Source organism: Salvelinus namaycush, chromosome 21, assembly GCF_016432855.1.
Source record: "Salvelinus namaycush isolate Seneca chromosome 21, SaNama_1.0, whole genome shotgun sequence".
NCBI lineage: Eukaryota > Metazoa > Chordata > Actinopteri > Salmoniformes > Salmonidae > Salvelinus > Salvelinus namaycush.
Window position 1 is genome coordinate 30573557 of NC_052327.1, and position 20114 is coordinate 30593670.

The window sequence follows — 20114 nt, forward strand, 5'->3', positions numbered from 1 at the left end:
CAATACTCTTCATAGAGCTGGCTGCCCGGCCAAACTGAGCAATCGGGGAAGAACGGCGTTGGTCAGGGAGGTGACCAAGAACCAGATGGTCACTCTGACAGAGCTCTAGAGTTACTCTGTGGAGATGGGAGAACCTTCCAGAAGGACAACAATCTCTGCAGCACTCCACCAATCTAGCCCAGACGTTAGTTGCTTTGCAGTTTCCTGTTTCATTTACAAAATAAGTCTAGAGCTCGTTTTAGAATGGCATTTAATAACGACGTTGTACCAGTAGATGACGTATTAGCCTTGGTTTCATGCATGTTAACATTAGAAGCCTACTCCCTAAGTTTGTTTTACTCACTGCTTTAGCACACTCTGCCAACCCGGATGTCTTAGCCGTGTCTGAATCCTGGCTTAGGAAAACCACCAAAAACCCTGAAATCTCCATCCCTAACTATAACATTTTCCGCCAAGATAGAACTGCCAAAGGGGGCGGTGTTGCAATCTACTGCAAAGATAGCCTGCAGAGTTCTGTCTTACTATCCAGGACTGTACCCAAACAATTCGAGCTTCTACTTCTAAAAATTCACCTTTCCAGAAACAAGTCTCTCACCGTTGCCGCTTGCTATAGACCTCCCTCTGCCCCCAGCTGTGCCCTCGATACCATATGTGAATTGATTGCCCCCCATCTATCTTCTGAGCTCGTGCTACTAGGTGACCTAAACTGGGACATGCTTAACACCTTGGCCATCCTACAATCTAAGCTTGATGCCCTTAATCTCACACAAATGACCAGATACAACCACAAATCCGTAAACACGGGCACCCTCATAGATATCATCCTAACTAACTCGCCCTCCAAATACACCTCTGCTGTTTTCAATCAAGATCTCAGCGATCACTGCCTCATTGCCTGTATCCGTAATGGGTCTGCGATCAGACGGCCACCCCTCATCACTGTCAAACGCTCGCTAAAACACTTCTGCGAGCAGGCCTTTCTAATCGACCTGGCTGGGGCGTCCTGGAAAGACATTGACCTCATCCCGTCAGTAGAGGATGCCTGGTTATTCTTTAAAAAGTGCCTTCCTCACCATCTTAAATAAGCATGCTCCATTCAAAAAAAATTGAACTAGGAATAGATATAGTCCTTTGTTCACTCCAGACCCGTTTGCCCTTGACCAGCACAAAAACATCCTGTGGCATACTGCATTAGCATCGAATAGCCCCCGTGATATTCAACTTTTCAGGGAAGTTAGAAACAAATATACACAAGCGGTTAGCTTTTTCAAACAGAAATTTGCATCCTGTAGTACAAACTCAAAAATGTTCTGGGACACTGTAAAGTCCATGGAGAATAAGAGCACCTCCTCCCAGCTGCCCACTGCTCTGAGGCTAGGAAACAATTGTTACCACCGATAAATCCACTATAATTGAGAATTTCAATAAACATTTCTCTACGGCTGGCCATGCTTTCCACCTGGCTACCCCTACCCCGGTCAACTGCCCGGCACCCTCCACAGCAACCCGCCCAAGCCCCCACCATTTCTCCTTCACCCAAATCGTCGCCAAACCCACTGGCTACAGGTTATCTACAAGTCTCTGCTAGGTAGAGCCCCAACTTATCTCAGCTCACTGGTCACCATAGCAGCACCCACTAGTAGCACGTGCTCCAGCAGGTATATCTCACTGGTCACCCCCAAAGCCAATTCCTCCTTTGGTCGCCTTTCCTTCCAGTTCTCTGCTGCCAATGACTGGAACAAACTGCAAAAATCACTGAAGATGGAGACTCATATCTCCCTCACTAGCTTTAAGCACCAGCTGTCAGAGCAGCTCACAGATCACTGCACCTGTACATAGCCCAGCTGTTAACAGCCCATGTATCTACCTCATCCCCATACTGTATTTATTTATTTATCTTGCTCCTTTGCACCCCAGTATCTCTACTTGCACATTCATCTTCTGCACATCTACCATTCCAGTGTTTAATTGCTATATTGTAATTATTTCGCCACCATGGCCTATATATTGCCTTAACTCCCTTATCTTACCTCATTTGCACTCACTTTTTTCTACTGTATTATTGACTGTATGTTTTGTTTATTCCATGTGTAACGATGTGTTGTTGTTCGTGTCGCACTGCTTTGCCTTATCTTGGCCAGGTCGCAGTTGCAAATGAGAACTTGTTCTCAACTGGCCTACCTGGTTAAATAAAGGTTAAATAAAAAAAATGTTAAAAAGTATATGCTTGGGCCTTCAACAAATTACTTGTGTGAGAATTATACTATAAGGACACAAAATAACCTTTTCTAGAATAACTGCCTGAGCTGCAAAAAATAAAGTAAATATGATTTAGGCTAGGCCTAAATAACACACAACAGTGTTCATAAACTGAACTTCAATTAAAGTACTCGGTCTACTACCAAGAATTTGTAAGATTCTTGTTGAAATGAAACAGACAGAGGCCAGTCTACAACCGTCAGAATGTTTATTTACGAGAGCTCTACCAATCATATCATGTACATTGGTTTATATATCTCCCATTTCGTCATAAATGTCCCTCCTCCTCTCAGACAATGACAATATAGTTTACAAGTCTTCTCCTACGCATACATTGCTTATCACATCCTGCAACATGTTACACAATCTACTGCAAGCCCAACAGTTTCTCCCCTCTCTGGGTGGTGAGACCTCCTTCCCTGTTATCAGTTTCACAGTGGTCACAAGTTGTCTGCCACAGTTCCTTGTCTGCTAACAGTTCCTCTTTTCTTATGGACAAACATTCTTCATCATTATACAGAGACAGGGTAGAATTATGTTAGATATAGTCCTATCATTACTTTAAAATGTATACATCATTTAGTCATTATACATAAAATTCATAACACATGTATGCCCATGCTGTAGAGATACACCTAGCGGACTGGAACTAAACTGTTGTAGGCATAATACAGCTAGTGCTATCTAGACTCACGCTGGCAAACAAATCCATTACATTATCTACCTAAATGTGAAGTAAACTCAACTGGGGAGTAATAGAGAATGGAGACTTTTAACTTGAAAACGTACAGGATACCTCTTTCTGGTTTCCTTGACTTCAGAGTTTTTATACGGTGTTATGCTTTTTCATGTAGCACTCCTCACAGGCCGTTTGGTGTTCGTTCTTTTTTGTTGTTGAGATGTAGCTGCCAAATCTCTGAAAGGTATCATTGTACGTCAGAATTGCAACAAGATTTGTTCAAGCCTAAAATGTTAGTCTGTAATTGTAACATGGTGTTTGTATGTTCAGAGATTAAATTAGACTTTTCTTACGATCCTAATGATACGTACATTCAACCTTTTGGTAGCTATCTGGCCCCATAGAAACTCCCCAAATACAGGTGTGCCAAGCTTGTAGCGTCATACCCAAGAAGACTGTAATCGCTGCCAAAGGTGCTTCAACAAAGTAAAGAGTAAAGGGTCTGAATACTTATGTAAATGTGATATGAGTTTGTTATTTTTAATACATTTGCAAAAATGTCTAAAATTCTGTTTTTGCTTTGTCAATATGGGGTATAGTGTGTAGATTGATGAGAACATTTAAAAAAAATTTTTTTTTTAAATAAGGCTGTAAAGTTAACTAAATGTGGAAAAAGTCAAGGGGTCTGAATACTTTCCAAATGCACTGTACATTTAGGGCGTGTCTCCAGATAGTGACAGGCAGCAGGTGTTTTTGTTACACTTTCTGTAACTTTATAGTTAGTAACGTCCCAAGTGAGTCTGTTTTGTCCAGTTAGATGTGTAATATATGCTAAATGTTTTTATGAGATCATTTGTAAAAGGGAGATACTTTTTTCACTCGTTTGGTGGATTATTCTGAATCTCAATATATTACAGATTAAACGTGAGCAGCAGGCTAACCGCATTCCCTTACCTTCTATAAAACTGTCGAAAGTGCAATCCTTGAGGAATAAAACAGACCAGTTGCAGGCAAAGGTCAATCATCCTCACGAGTACAGAGCCTGTTTTATGGCTTTTACTGAGACTTGGCTGACTGACTCAGACATGAGCTGTGTTCAAATACTCATACTAACCGTACTTAAATGGAGTATGTAGTATGCTTATTGGTCATCGTATGGATATAGTTAGTATCCACTCTGTTCGTAACAGATTATCGTTTTGGGAACAGAAAACTGTATTGAGATCAACTGTATTGAGATCAAATGTTTCATCGATGAGAAAATTTGCAGAATGTAGGCCAAAATCCATCTTATCCCACTGAGCCGATAAAAAGTAATTACTTTAACTAATTAAGACAAATGTTAAAATGTTGAGCAACGTAATAATGTAATGACTTTTCAAAAAAGTTACGTTACACGTTATGTTGGCTGACAATTTGGTAGCTACGCTATCCTCACGAACTGCACAGCATTACAGTATGTCATTTTACATTTTGCTAACGGACACCGCTCCTTGCATTTCACCTTGCCCTGATTTCACCGGCTACCCAACTACAGGGACTATTTTACACTGAGACTTTTTAAGAACATTTTATTTCAGCCAGTGGTGTAAAGTACTTAAAAGTACTACTTTGGGAGAAGGAAGATGGTGGACTGAACGTAGTTATGTAGAGCAGCTCAAGATAACAACGTAATATCGGTAAATTAGACTAAATATTAGCACTACACAATCTGGTGGGTGATAACCTTCAATCTGGATAACAACACAAAACACATTTTAAGACTAGATAAATGTATCGAAAAAATATTACGAAAACAAGCAACACCCAAACATGACGGAGAGTACGACAGGGGAACCTATTTCAAAACGGAAACGTGACTTCAGACGATTTAATATTTTCACCACTGGGAATAGTAAAGGTCGAAACCGATCTGTTAAAATCAATAAATGACAAACGGGGTATACTTGAACTAGTCAGTAAGGATATAAAAGAGTTTAAGGCAAGCCTCGAGATGAGTGATGAAAAAGCTGCGACATTGGAGAAAGAAACACACAAGCTAAAAGGGACAGTCAATAAGATTGAAACCGATGTTAATGAACTTAAAAAGGAGAACACCGTTCTGAGAGAAGCCTGACTTGACATACAGACTAGATCCATGAGAGCGAATCTGGTACTTACAGGTTTCCAAGAGAAAGAAGAAGTTCCTGAATCTGTAGTTAGTGAGTTCCTCCTTACAGCACGTCAGATCCAACGCGAAGCTAACGACAAAATACAACTCGAACGTGTACACCGCTTCGAGCAGAGGTATGAACGCCCAATCGTTGCCAAATTTGCTTTCTTTAAAGATACAATAATGGTTAAAAGCCTGGGTAAAAGACTTGCTGGCACGAATATTGCCATGTATGATCAGTTCCCGAAGGAAATTGCAGAACGACGTAATGTTCTGTATCCAATTTTCAAGGAAAATAGAGTAAAAGGGAAACGAGTAGTTCTCGTCGTCGATAAACTATATATTGATAACCAGACCGAGGTAAAGACAGTTTCAAGTTGGATATTCGGGCTTTCAAACCAATTGAGCCACAGACTCCAAATAAGTGTCATGTTGGAAAAATTGCGCACAACATTGCACAGGTCTTATTTTCACGATTTGGACATTAATTCGGTTTTCAAAGCTAATAAACATATGGAAATGTGAGCAGCATTTTGAATTAGTTAGGGAGCGTAAACAAAGTACAACTTTTTTTTTTACATTCATATTTCAATAGCTCCTTGGTCATGTGACCTACTGACTTCAAACAAGGTTCAGAATGTCCACTGACTACCCTTCTATATTGCACACCCTTTAGTGTGTCCATTTTCATCTCACAAGATTTTACATTAATTTTTCAAAATGTAAAGTTTCAATAGCTCTTGGTCATGTGACCTAGTAACTTCAAACAAGGTTCAGAATGTTCACTCAGTGGGCCTACAAATTGGACACCCTTTAGTTTGTCCATTTTCATCTCATGATTTTACATTAATTTTTCTAAATGTAGAATTTCAATAGCTCCTTGTTCATGTGACCTGGTGACTTCAAACAAGGTTCAGAATGTCCACACCATGGGCCTACACATTGCACACCCTTTAGTTTGTCCATTTTCAACTCACATGGTTTTACATGCATTTTTCAAAATGTAAAATTTCAATAGCTCCTTGGTCATGTGACCTGGTGACTTCAAACAAGGTTCAGAATGTCCACACCGTGGGCCTACACATTGCACACCCTTTAGTTTGTCCATTTTCATCTCACATGGTTTTACATGCATTTTTCAAAATGTAAAATTTCAATAGCTCCTTGGTCATGTGACCTAGTGACCTCAAACAAGGTTCAGAATGTCCACTGACTATACCTTCATATCGCACACTCTGATGTTTGTCTACTTTCATCTCATGCTATTAGACTTAAATCTGTAAGCTTTGCAGGCCTTCATTTTACATGGGTGTTAAAAAAAATAAAAAATAAGTCAACAAATGTTCCATCCTCGCAATAACTATCTTTCACATGGACACTGAAAAGATCCGCAAATGGCTGTATGTGGAATGGATCAAGGACAGGAGAGGTGTTCAAACAGAGATGCTTAAAGAAAGGTGCACAGGTCGGCCTCATGAAAAACAACGTTTCATATGCTCTTTTTAATCACAGTAATAGGCAGTGATTTGTCAGTCACAGTGAGCTTGATAACGTGAAAGAATCCTTTTCATAGCATCACTTTCATATACTGTACATTAAGACAAATCCTTCTACGCTGAGTATTAGAACGCAGTTTACATAACCTGATAATGACTTGATATTTGAGTGCATTCACAACAAGCCACCTGCAGACAACTTACAAAATGCAATACTGCATCTGAGGGTTCGTTTTTCTGATGAAAATAGTTATTTGATGCATGGCTTACTATTTCTAACTGGGAAAATAAATTCCTACGTCTTTCGTGAGTAAAATCCTTTTTCCAAAATTGATTTAGGTACATTTTTGTGAAGAGGTATGAGGGTTGTGATATGGGTCATTTAATAGTAAAATAATTTAAGGGATCAATACATTTCTATATTGCTTCCCCAGTATCTGCATGAACCATCAGGCCAAGTGTTTTTGGTTGACCCTGTTGGACAGAAAGAGAAGGAGGAATCAGAACATGCTGCATTCAAATTCAGGTCTTAGTTATTCCATTGTACTGGATCTAATACATATTAGCAATTCACATACATTCATAAGTGTAATACATTTTTGTGACATATTGTGGAAAAACTCTCTTGGCTGCTGGCTCTGTCACTTTCAGACATGCGCAGAGCAGACTTGAACCACAGGGGTTCTGTGTAAAGAGAGAGTAATCCAAAAGGCACAGACACACCCCTTGACTTTCAATTTGCACCGTTGACCTGTATGTATTCTCTCCTGATTGGCTCTGTGGTGCACAGTCTGGCAGTCTGACTAAAGTGCCAGAGTTATGAGGAGAGACATCCTCCTTTGTATTTATGGGAACAAATATTTCCTAACACTTTGGATGCTATTCTTGGACAGTTAGAAGACAAAATGCATCAATGCAAAAAAATATATATTACTAATTACTGTCCATAAGTAACCTCAACCTTGTGGGTCTGTGGGTGTTTGGGCCAATAAAGTGCCAACTCAATTCTACCACTGACTAGTCTCTCATGCCCTTATGAACGGGGACACAGGGCAATAGCTTTTAATCTAAACCAGACCTTTTTTACTGGAGTACACTAACCCCTAATTGGGGCTCTTTTCTTGACACATAGTAGCAGTTTACCAGATAAGAAGTCAAGAAGATCAAAAAGTAGATTGTTGTAAGGGTGTATTACATCCTGTGCTGGCCCCATTGTCATATCCATTCTGGATTCTGAGTGGTAAAGTCATAGCTGAAAGATGCCTCTATGTATGTGTATACATTTTCCGCCAAGACAGAACTGCCAAAGGGGGTAGAGTTGCAATCTACTGCAGAGACAGCTTGCACAGTTCTGTCATGCTATCCAGGTCTGTGCCCAAACAGTTCGAGCTTCTACTTTTAAAAATCCACCTTTCCAGAAATAAGTCTCTCACTGTTGCCGCTTGTTACAGACCCCCCTCAGCCCCCAGCTGTGCCCTGGACACCATATGTGAATTAATTGCCCCCCATTTATCTTCAGAGTTTGTACTGTTAGGTGACCTAAACTGGGATATGCTTAACACCCCGGACGTCCTATAACCTAAACTAGATGCCCTCAATCTCACCCAAATTATCATGGAACCTACCAGGTACAACCCCAAATCTGTAAACTCGGGCACCCTCATAGATATCATCCTGACCAACCTGTCCTCTAAATACACCTCTGCTGTCTTCAACCAGGATCTCAACGATCACTGCCTCATTGCCTGCGTCCGTAATGGGTCCGCGGTCAAACGACCACCCCTCATCACAGTCAAACGCTCCCTAAAACACTTCAGCGAGCAGGCCTTTCTAATCGACCTGGCCCGGGTTTCCTGGAAAGATATTGACCTCATTCCGTCAGTAGAGGATGCCTGGTTATTCTTTAAAAGTGCTTTCCTCACCATCCTAAATAAGCATGCCTCATTCAAAAAAGTAGAACCAGGAACAGATATAGCCCTTGTTTCACTCCATACCTAACTGCCCTTGACCAGCACAAAAACATCCTGTGGCGTACTGCATTAGCATCGAATAGGCCCGCGATATGCAACTTTTCAAGGAAGATAGGAACCAATATACACAGGCAGTTAAGAAAGCTACTACAACGGAACGATTTGATTAGTGTAGTGTTAGCTAGCTACACAGTTGTCTTTGCTGTCTTTGTATCTAAGATAATTGTGTAGTTTAGAGTAATTATCTAGCCAGTTATCGAGGTTACCTAGCCAGCTCCACTTTCAAACAAAGTCAGCTAGCCAGCTATTTTCGCCGTCCTAACGTTGTCAACACTGCTAGCTAGCCAGCTAGCCAACTTCTACCGAAACACTACAACGGAACGATTTGATTAGTGTAGTGTTAGCTAGCTACATAGTGTCTTTGCTGTCTTTGTATCTAAGATAATTGTGTAGTTTAGAGTAATTATCTTGCCAGTTATCGAGGTTACCTAGCCAGCTCCACTTTCAAACAAAGTCAGCTAGCCAGCTATTTTCGCCGTCCTAACGTTGTCAACACTGCTAGCTAGCCAGCTAGCCAACTTCTACCGAAACACTACAACGGAACGATTTGATTAGTGTAGTGTTAGCTAGCTACATAGTGTCTTTGCTGTCTTTGTATCTAAGATAATTGTGTAGTTTAGAGTAATTATCTTGCCAGTTATCGAGGTTACCTAGCCAGCTCCACTTTCAAACAAAGTCAGCTAGCCAGCTATTTTCGCCGTCCTAACGTTGTCAACACTGCTAGCTAGCCAGCTAGCCAACTTCTACCGAAACACTACAACGGAACGATTTGATTAGTGTAGTGTTAGCTAGCTACATAGTTGTCTTTGCTGTCCTTGTATCTAAGATAATTGTGTAGTTTAGAGTAATTATCTAGCCAGTTATCGAGGTTACCTAGCCAGTTATCGAGGCTACCTAGCCAGCAACACTTTCAAACAAAGTCAACAACGCAGCCACTGCTAGCTAGCCTACTTCACCAGCCAGCAGTACTGCATCATTTTAATCATTTTAGTCAATAAGATTTTTGCAACGTAAGCTTAACTTTCTGAACATTCGAGACGTGTAGTCCACTTGTCATTCCAATCTCCTTTGCATTAGCGTAGCCTCTTCTGTAGCCTGTCAACTATGTGTCTGTCTATCCCTGTTCTCTCCTGTCTGCACAGACCATACAAACGCTTCACACCGCGTGGCCGCTGCCACCCTAACCTGGTGGTCCCAGCGCGCACGACCCACGTGGAGTTCCAGGTCTCCGGCAGCCTCTGGAACTGCCGATCTGCGGCCAACAAGGCAGAGTTCATCCCAGCCTATGCTTCCCTCCAGTCCCTCGACTTCTTGGCACTGACGGAAACATGGATTACCACAGATAACACTGCTACTCCTACTGCTCTCTCCTCGTCTGCCCACGTGTTCTCGCACACCCCGAGAGCTTCTGGTCAGCGGGGTGGTGGCACTGGGATCCTCATCTCTCCCAAGTGGACATTCTCTCTTTCTCCCCTGACCCATCTGTCTATCGCCTCTTTTGAATTCCATGCTGTCACAGTTACCAGCCCTTTCAAGCTTAACATCCTTATCATTTATCGCCCTCCAGGTTCCCTTGGAGAGTTCATCAATGAGCTTGACGCCTTGATAAGTTCCTTCCCTGAGGATGGCTCACCTCTCACAGTTCTGGGTGACTTTAACCTCCCCACGTCTACTTTTGACTCATTCCTCTCTGCCTCCTTCTTTCCACTCCTCTCCTCTTTTGACCTCACCCTCTCACCTTCCCCCCCTACTCACAAGGCAGGCAATACGCTTGACCTCATCTTTACTAGATGCTGTTCTTCCACTAATCTCATTGCAACTCCCCTCCAAGTCTCCGACCACTACCTTGTATCCTTTTCCCTCTCGCTCTCATCCAACACTTCCCACTCTGCCCCTACTCGGATGGTATCGCGCCGTCCCAACCCTCGCTCTCTCTCCCCCGCTACTCTCTCCTCTTCCATCCTATCATCTCTTCCCTCTGCTCAAACCTTCTCCAACCTATCTCCTGATTCTGCCTCCTCAACCCTCCTCTCCTCTCTTTCTGCATCCTTTGACTCTCTATGTCCCCTATCCTCCAGGCCGGCTCGGTCCTCCCCTCCTGCTCCGTGGCTCGACGACTCATTGCGAGCTCACAGAACAGGGCTCCGGGCAGCCGAGCGGAAATGGAGGAGAACTCGCCTCCATGCGGACCTGGCATCCTTTCACTCCCTCCTCTCTACATTTTCCTCTTCTGTCTCTGCTGCTAAAGCCACTTTCTACCACTCTAAATTCCAAGCATCTGCCTCTTTGCCACCTTCTCCTCCCTCCTGAATCCTCCTCCCCCTCCCCCCCTCCTCCCTCTCTGCGGATGACTTCGTCAACCATTTTGAAAAGAAGGTCGACGACATCCGATCCTCGTTTGATAAGTCAAACGACACCGCTGGTTCTGCTCACACTGCCCTACCCTGTGCTTTGACCTCTTTTTCCCCTCTCTCCCCAGATGAAATCTCGCGTCTTGTGACGGCCGGCCGCCCAACAACCTGCCCGCTTGACCCTATCCCCTCCTCTCTTCTCCAGACCATTTCCGGAGACCTTCTCCCTTACCTCACCTCGCTCATCAACTCATCCTTGACCGCTGGCTACGTCCCTTCCGTCTTCAAGAGAGCGAGAGTTGCACCCCTTCTGAAAAAACCTACACTCGATCCCTCCGATGTCAACAACTACAGACCAGTATCCCTTCTTTCTTTTCTCTCCAAAACTCTTGAACGTGCCGTCCTTGGCCAGCTCTCCTGCTATCTCTCTCAGAATGACCTTCTTGATCCAAATCAGTCAGTTTTCAAGACTAGTCATTCAACTGAGACTGCTCTTCTCTGTGTCACGGAGGCGCTCCGCACTGCTAAAGCTAACTCTCTCTCCTCTGCTCTCATCCTTCTAGACCTATCGGCTGCCTTTGATACTGTGAACCATCAGATCCTCCTCTCCACCCTCTCCGAGTTGGGCATCTCCGGCACGGCCCACGCTTGGATTGCGTCCAACCTGACAGGTCGCTCCTACCAGGTGGCGTGGCGAGAATCTGTCTCCGCACCACGTGCTCTCACCATTGGTGTCCCCCAGGGCTCTGTTCTAGGCCCTCTCCTATTCTCGCTATACACCAAGTCACTTGGCTCTGTCATAACCTCACATGGTCTCTCCTATCATTGCTATGCAGACGACACACAATTAATCTTCTCCTTTCCCCCTTCTGATAACCAGGTGGCGAATCGCATCTCCGCATGTCTCGCAGACATATCAGTGTGGATGACGGATCACCACCTCAAGCTGAACCTCGGCAAGACGGAGCTGCTCTTCCTCCCGGGGAAGGACTGCCCGTTCCATGATCTCGCCATCACGGTTGACAACTCCATTGTGTCCTCCTCCCAGAGCGCTAAGAACCTTGGCGTGATCCTGGACAACACCCTGTCGTTCTCAACTAACATCAAGGCGGTGGCCCGTTCCTGTAGGTTCATGCTCTACAACATTCGCAGAGTACGACCCTGCCTCACACAGGAAGCGGCGCAGGTCCTAATCCAGGCACTTGTCATCTCCCGTCTGGATTACTGCAACTCGCTGTTGGCTGGGCTCCCTGCCTGTGCCATTAAACCCCTACAACTCATCCAGAACGCCGCAGCCCGTCTGGTGTTCAACCTTCCCAAGTTCTCTCACGTCACCCCGCTCCTCCGCTCTCTCCACTGGCTTCCAGTTGAAGCTCGCATCCGCTACAAGACCATGGTGCTTGCCTACGGAGCTGTGAGGGGAACGGCACCTCCGTACCTTCAGGCTCTGATCAGGCCCTACACCCAAACAAGGGCACTGCGTTCATCCACCTCTGGCCTGCTCGCCTCCCTACCTCTGAGGAAGTACAGTTCCCGCTCAGCCCAGTCAAAACTGTTCGCTGCTCTGGCACCCCAATGGTGGAACAAACTCCCTCACGACGCCAGGTCAGCGGAGTCAATCACCACCTTCCGGAGACACCTGAAACCCCACCTCTTTAAGGAATACCTAGGATAGGATAAAGTAATCCTTCTAACCCCCCCCCCCCCCCCTTAAAAGATTTAGATGCACTATTGTAAAGTGGCTGTTCCACTGGATATCATAAGGTGAATGCACCAATTTGTAAGTCGCTCTGGATAAGAGCGTCTGCTAAATGACTTAAATGTAAATGTAAAGCAAAGGCTAGCTTTTTCAAACAGAAATTTGCATCCTGTAGCACAAACTCCAAAAAGTTCTGGGACACTGTAAAGTCCATGGAGAATAAGAGCACCTCCTCCCAGCTGCCCACTGCACTGAGGTTAGGAAACAATGTCACCACCGATAGATCTACGATTATCGAGAATTTCAATAAGCATTTTTCTACGGCTGGCCTTGCTTTCCACCTGGCTACCCCTACCCCGGTCAACAGCTCTGCACCCCCCACAGCAACTTGACCAAGCCTCCCCCATTTATCCTTCACCCAAATCCAGATAGCTGATGTTCTGAAAGAGCTGCAAAATCTGGACCCCTACAAATCAGCTGGGATAGACAATCTGGACCCTCTCTTTCTAAAATTATCCGCCAAAATTGTTGCAACCCCTATTACTAGCCTGTTCAACCTCTCTTTCGTATCGTCTGAGATCCCCAACGATTGGAAAGCTGCCGCGGTCAGTCTAGACTCAAGCTGTTACAGACCTATATCTATCCGACCCTGCCTTTCTAAGGTCTTCAAAAGCCAAGTTAACAAACAGATCACCGACCATTTCGAATCCCTCCGTACCTTCTCCGCTATGCAATCTAGTTTCCGAGCTGGTCATGGGTGCACCTCAGCCACGCTCAAGGTCCTAAACGATATCAACATCGCCATCGACAAAAGACAATACTGTGTAGCCGTATCCATCGACCTGGCCAAGGCTTTCGACTCTGTCAATCACCGCATTCTTATCGACAGACTCAACAGCCTTGGTTCTCAAATGACTGCCTCGCCTGGTTCACCAACTATTTCTCAGATAGAGTTCAGTGTGTCAAATGGGAGGGCCTGTTGTCCGGACCTCTGCCAGTCTCTATGGGGGTGCCACAGGGTTCAATTCTCGGGCCGACTCTTTTCTCTGTATACATCAATGATGTCACTCTTGCGGCTGGTGATTATCTGATCCACCTCTACGCAGACAACACCATTCTGTATATTTCTGGCCCTTCTTTGGACACTGTGTTAACTAACCTCCAGACAAGCTTCAATGCCATACAACTCTCCTTTCGTGGCCTCCAACTGCTCTTAAATGCAAGTTAAATGCAACCGATCGCTGCCCGCATCTGCCCACCCGCCTAGCATCACTACTCTGGATGGTTCTGACTTAGAATATGTGGACAACTACAAATACCTAGGTGTCTGGTTAGACTGTAAACTCTCCTTCCAGACTCATATTAAGCATCTCCAATCCAAAATTAAATCTAGAATCGGCTTCCTATTTCGCAACAAAGCATCCTTCACTCATGCTGCCAAACATACCCTCGTAAAACTGACTATCCTACCGATCCTTGACTTCGGCAATGTCATTTACAAATAGCCTCCAACACTCTACTCAGCAAATTGGATGCAGTCTATCACATTGCCATCCGTTTCGTCACCAAAGCCCCATATACTACCCACCACTGCGACCTGTATGCTCTCGTTGGCTAGCCCTCGCTTCATATTCGTCGCCAAACCCACTGGCTCCAGGTCATCTATAAGTCCTTGCTAGGTAAAGCCCCGCCTTATCTCAGCTCACTGGTCACCATAGCAGCACCCACTCGTAGAACGCGCTCCAGCAGGTATATTTCACTGGTCACCCCCAAAGCCAATTCCTCCTTTGGCCACCTTTCCTTCCAGTTCTCTGCTGACAATGACTGGAACAAATTGCAAAAATCACTGAAGCTGGAGACTCATATCTCCCTCACTATCTTTAAGCATCAGCTATCAGAGCAGCTTACAGATCATTGCACCTGTACGTAGCCCATCTGTAAATAGCCCATCCAACTACCTCATCCCCATATTGTTATTTATTTTATTTATATTTTTTTTTTACTCCTTTGCACCACAGTATCTCTACTTACACATTCATCTTCTGCACATCTCACTCCAGTGTTTATTTGCGAAATTGTAATTATTTCGCCACTTTGGCCTATTTATTGCCTTACCTCTCTAATCTTACTTCATTTGCACACGCTGTATATAGACTTTTGTATTGTGTTATTGACTGTACGTTTGTTTATTCCATGTGTAACTCTGTGCTGTTGTTTGTGTCACACTGCTTTGCTTTATCTTGGCCAGGTCGCAGTTGTAAATGAGAACTTGTTCTCAACTGGCCTACCTGGTTGAATAAAGATGAAATAAAAAATAAAAATATACTCTATGTGGGAATATCTTAGGTCCGTCCTACATGTAGTGTTGGTACATGGAATATTCCTCAACTGCAGATATCATAAATTGCTATTGCAAATAGAACAACTGACATTTTCAGATATTATTTTGACAAACACACTTTGGTGCATACAATTAATTCTCTATTGTCATAGATTTGGTGGGCACTGTCATCTGTGATCTTTGTGATATGACTTTCTTTAAGCACGTACTGATGAAACTGTCACGTAATATTTTTTTCTTAAAGTCTACAAAGGCTCTACATTTATTCACTCTGTGATAGGGTTGGATCCTACATGGTACTTTTATTATTGTCCTGTAAATGGTTCAGTGCCTATAATTTAGGCTGTGTGTAGAATGGGGCATAAATGAAATTACCTCTACTAATAAATTCCTACTAGATTATAGTGATAAGGAAAACAGCATACAAATTTTGCTTGTATATTCATTTGCCTGTAACTAATCATAATTTCATTATTTTTACATAAAAAAGAGAATACTTCAAAATGAGAAGTTCCTGCCATGGAAAAGACAGCTGGGCGGACATAAAGTGGAAAGGAGGGGAAATAACTCACACCATGCAGCAGACACCTTAAGCTGCGGGGTCTTTATAATGCAGGTTTGATAGTTATATTTTCAATAATGAATGGTTAGCTGTTATGTGACAATTAGGTCAAAAACTCTATTTTATTTTTTGGTGTAGATAGCCAAGGAAGTTGCACAGAACTTCCCCAACATCCCCTCCCAAATTGATATGGAACCTTCAAAAACACATGGAACAACTGCGAAAAGAAATGACTGAGGATATACCAAAAATTTCTGGTATGTAATGACATTTAATTCAAAGTAAATGTAAATTCTTTATTTTTATGTAGTTGTGTGGGACAGTTCATGGTTATGATTTCAGAGTTCAACAAAGCCAACAACTGCTTCATGTGTGCCACTGATAAAGAACCTGGATGTGGTCCAAAGACTGCCTGGGTTAGTAACTTTATTTAACATGTTTATAATCTTTTGACAACAGTGATGGCATGTAAGACTATTTATGATATAATACAATGGATGGCTAATTCGTCATTCGTCATAATGCATTGATGTTTGATATTATTTATAACGTGTTACGCTTTGTTTTGTTTTGATAGAATGTTTTGCATGCCAACGGTGGTTCCATGTGCTGTGCCTAGGAATGAAGACAAAAGAGTTCAACAGAGTAAAGAACACAAACTGGAAGTGCAGTCTTTGTTGTTGAAAATGTATGCTATACCCCATCCACACTGAAGAGGCTCTGAAATGTACATCAACCAGGGAGAAAGTTAACACTGTGAAATGTTTCATACTTAATTGAAGATAAATGTCTGTTGACATGTTGGAAAAGATTAAAGGTCTACAATTTCTGTTTAATTTGTCAATATTACATTTTTATTCATTGATTTACTGGCCACCATTACTTTGGTTACATGTTCAGTGTATGTATTGACCAGCAAACCCACTGCAGCCTACCTCACTAGCTCACTCTCCATCCCTGCTTTGGACAATTAATAGCATGACTCTCGTACTTTGCCCTTTTCCTTTATGGTTGATATTAACAACGAAAGGAGATATTATCCGTCTCTCTCCTATTAAACAGGGAAAATAAGTACTTAGAACTACCAATTATTGTAGATAAATATTAAAGAAAAGGGTAAACACAACACTGGACTGAAACCCTTAATTGTCAAACTAATATTAATGTACAACAATATAGAAGATGCATGACTAGATGTTATGCAATATGGGTGTATATCCACTGTATGCTTCTTAGGTGTGTAATTGACATGACCAAGGAGCTATTGAAATTTGAAACTATGAAAAATGTACGTTACACCGCGTGATTTTACAGTACACAAACAAGAGTGTGCTATATAGAAGGGTAGTCAGCGGACATTAGGTCACATGACCAAGGAGCTATTGAAATTCTAAATTTTGAAAAATTCATGTAAAATTATGTGAGATGAAAATAGACAAACTAAAGGGTGTGCAATGTGTAGGGCCACTGAGTGGACACTCTGAACCTTGTTTGAAGTCACTAGGTCACATGAACAAGGAGCTATTGAAATTCTACATTTGAAAAATTATTTTAAATTCTTGTGAGATTTTAATGGACAAACTAAAGGGTGTGCAATGTGTAGGCCCACTGAGTGGACATTCTGAACCTTGTTTGAAGTCACTAGATCACATGACCAAGGAGTTATTGAAACTCTACATTTTGAAAAATTCTAGTAAAACAATGTGAGATGAAAATGGAAAAACTAAAGGGTGTGCAATGTGTGTCTATGCCATTGGGTTAGCTACAACCAGTTTTGAAAGTGTTAGGAGTAATGGTTAAAGAGCTATTGACATTTGAAAATCTTGATTTGTTACTATGTTGACGGTCCCTAACTGCTGTTGCTGGACGTAAGGAAAACTACAGGCGAATATCCATCGAATATCCAACCTGAAACTGTCTTTACCTCGGTGATAAACCGGTTGTTCAGAGACACAAAGACTACTCCATGGCTATTTTAAAAAGTACAACGCTCTTATAGATGAGGAAAATAATGAAACACACAATTTTAGCCCGGGTTATGGATTGTAATAATACAACAAAAAATATAGCTTTTCTATATATCTTCAAATATAACTAATTGGATCACAAAAGTACTAATTCAACATGGAGAAGATAGAAACTCAGTGAACAGAAGGCACAGTATGTGTGGATGGTGTGGTGTGTGTTTTTGGTGTTTGGAAAGTGTGGCGTTGAGTGTGAGCAGGGGGTGTGAGTGAGCTTTCAATGTTGTTCAGATGATGGATATACTTTTTATAATGAATTATATTCCTTATTTATTTATTTATTTATTGTCCTATCATGGTGGAACAGCGTTTTAAAATAAATTATACATTTCATTTATTTATTGTCCTATCATGGGGAATTACATTTTTAAAATGAATTATACATCACATTTATTACATTTATTATTCTATTTTGATGGAACGGTCCACAATCCTATGCCCTAAACACCCAACTGAATGACCCAGATACTAAGGAGAGTTCCCTGTAAGCGGTCTGTATGAAGCCAAATGCGGTCAGAGATCTAGAGCAGCACTGCCCCCTCAAGATTCTGAGCCTGCTTGGCAGGGTTGGTCCTGCAAAGCCAAAGACCCCTAAAAGGAGAGCATAATATACAAGGAAATTCTCAAAGCTGCTAATGAGAACCTTGACAACCTTTTACCTAGCCGGTGGGGATTCCGGTGGGGTGCCCCCACCCAGGCAGTGGCAGTGCTGGCAACACTAGCTGCAGTAACCCATGGGGAGGGGGTCACACTCAGACATTCAGAGAGGGGGTATATTATGTATATTAAAACTGGCTTTTTCAGACATAACATAGGTACAGCAGATCGCCTTATTGTATGGGACACTCTTAAATGTGCTTTAGAGGCCATGCATTTCAGTATTCATCTATAAAACAAAAGCAATTTAGATCAAAAGAGTCCATATTAACAAAGGAAATTGAAGGACTAACAGTACAGTTAGCTAGCAATAAAAACTGTACCATAGAGGCACAGAATAAGTTAGAGGAAAAACTAAAAGAAATGAAGGAACTTATTCAAGAAATATCCAGTGTAATATATTATAAAAATGAAGCGAACTGGATGGAATATGGGGAAAAATTTACTAAATTCTTTTTCAATCTTCAATATAGAAATGCTACCAAAAAAACTGTATTGAAACTGATATTTTGAAAGAGGAAGTAAAGTACTTTAAGAATATGTTTTCGTTTCAGTCTCCTTCATCTCCACTAACCGAAGATAATTGTATGGATTTTTTTCCTAATAATAATGTAAAATTAACATCTGTACAGAAAGACTCATGTGAAGGCCAAATTACAGACGAGGAACTTCTTGATGCAATTAAAGCCTTTAAGGCTGGGAAAACTCCAGGGCTGGATGGCATACCAGTGGAAGTATACCAAACTTTTTTTGATATACTCAGAGGACCATTATTAGCATGTTTCAACCACTCCTATATAAATGGTAGATTATCGGACATGCAACAAGAAGGTCTGATATCATTATTACTGAAACAGGACCCAAGTGGTATATATAAAGATCCAGTCCATTTAAAAAAATTGGAGGCCTCTTACACTTCAGTGTTGTGATGCAAAAAATCCTAGCAAAATGCTTGACGCATAGAATTAAAAAAGTATTGTCAGATATTATTCATCCTAATCAGACAGTTTTTTTTACATGGACGATACATTGGAGATAATATAAGACAAGTACTGGAAACAATAGAATACTATGAAATATCGGGGACACCAGGCCTGGTTTTCATAGCTGATTTTGAAAAGGCTTTTGATAAAGTACAACTGGAGTTTATATATAAATGCCTAGAATATTTCAATTTTGGGGAATCTCTTATACAATGGGTAAAAGTTATGTATGGTCACCCTAGGTGTAAAATAGTAAATAATGGCTACATCTCAGAAAGTTTTAAACTATCTAGAGGAGTAAAACAAGGTTGTCCACTATCGGCATATCTATTTATTATTGCCATCGAAATGTTAGCTGTTAAAATTAGATCCAACAATAATATTAAGGGATTAGACATCTGTGGCTTTAAAACTAAAGTGTCATTGTACGCTGATGATTCATGTTTTCTTTTAAAACCTCAATTAGAATCTCTCCACGGCCTCATAGAGGATCTAGATACTTTTGCAATCCTCTTCGGATTAAAAACAAATTATGATAAATGTACCATATTACGTATTGGATCACTACAGAAATGCACATTTTACATTACCGTGTAGTTTACCAATTAAATGGTCTGACGGAGATGTGGACATACTCGGTATACAAATCCCAATAGAAAGAAATGATCTCACTCCAATAGATTTTTATAGAAAGTTAGCAAAAATAGATAAAATCTTGCTACCATGGAAAGGAAAATACCTGTCTATTTGTGGAAAAATCACCCTGATTAACTTTTTAGTCATATCACAGTTGACCTATATGCTTATGGTTTTGCCTACACCTAGTGACCTGCTTTTTAAATTATATGAACAAAAAATATTCAATTTTATTTGGAATGGCA

At 41.9% G+C, this 20114-nt stretch overlaps 1 protein-coding gene and 1 long non-coding RNA gene across 6 annotated transcripts in view; one reads left to right on the forward strand and one right to left on the reverse strand.

The window, feature by feature from the left end:
* LOC120066294 (NACHT, LRR and PYD domains-containing protein 12-like) overlaps positions 1–5490 on the reverse strand; it is a 21185-nt gene extending 15695 nt beyond the window's left edge. For 3 of the 4 annotated variants that reach the window (XM_039017579.1, XM_039017578.1, XM_039017576.1), the window contains exon 1: positions 5099–5489. The gene's annotated coding sequence lies outside the window, so the exon portion shown is untranslated. Of the gene's footprint in view, positions 1–5098 lie in introns of all 4 variants that reach the window. The other variant, XM_039017577.1, reaches the window with a different exon arrangement.
* Positions 4821–16409, forward strand: LOC120066295. 2 transcript variants are annotated; one of them, XR_005478752.1, is made up of 5 exons: positions 4821–5224; positions 15498–15623; positions 15708–15826; positions 15912–15985; positions 16147–16409. It is a non-coding gene; the product is annotated as an uncharacterized LOC120066295 (long non-coding RNA). The 2 variants fall into 2 exon arrangements; XR_005478753.1 differs by lacking the exon at positions 4821–5224 and adding an exon at positions 12526–12572.
* Positions 16410–20114: the final 3705 nt, after the last annotated feature.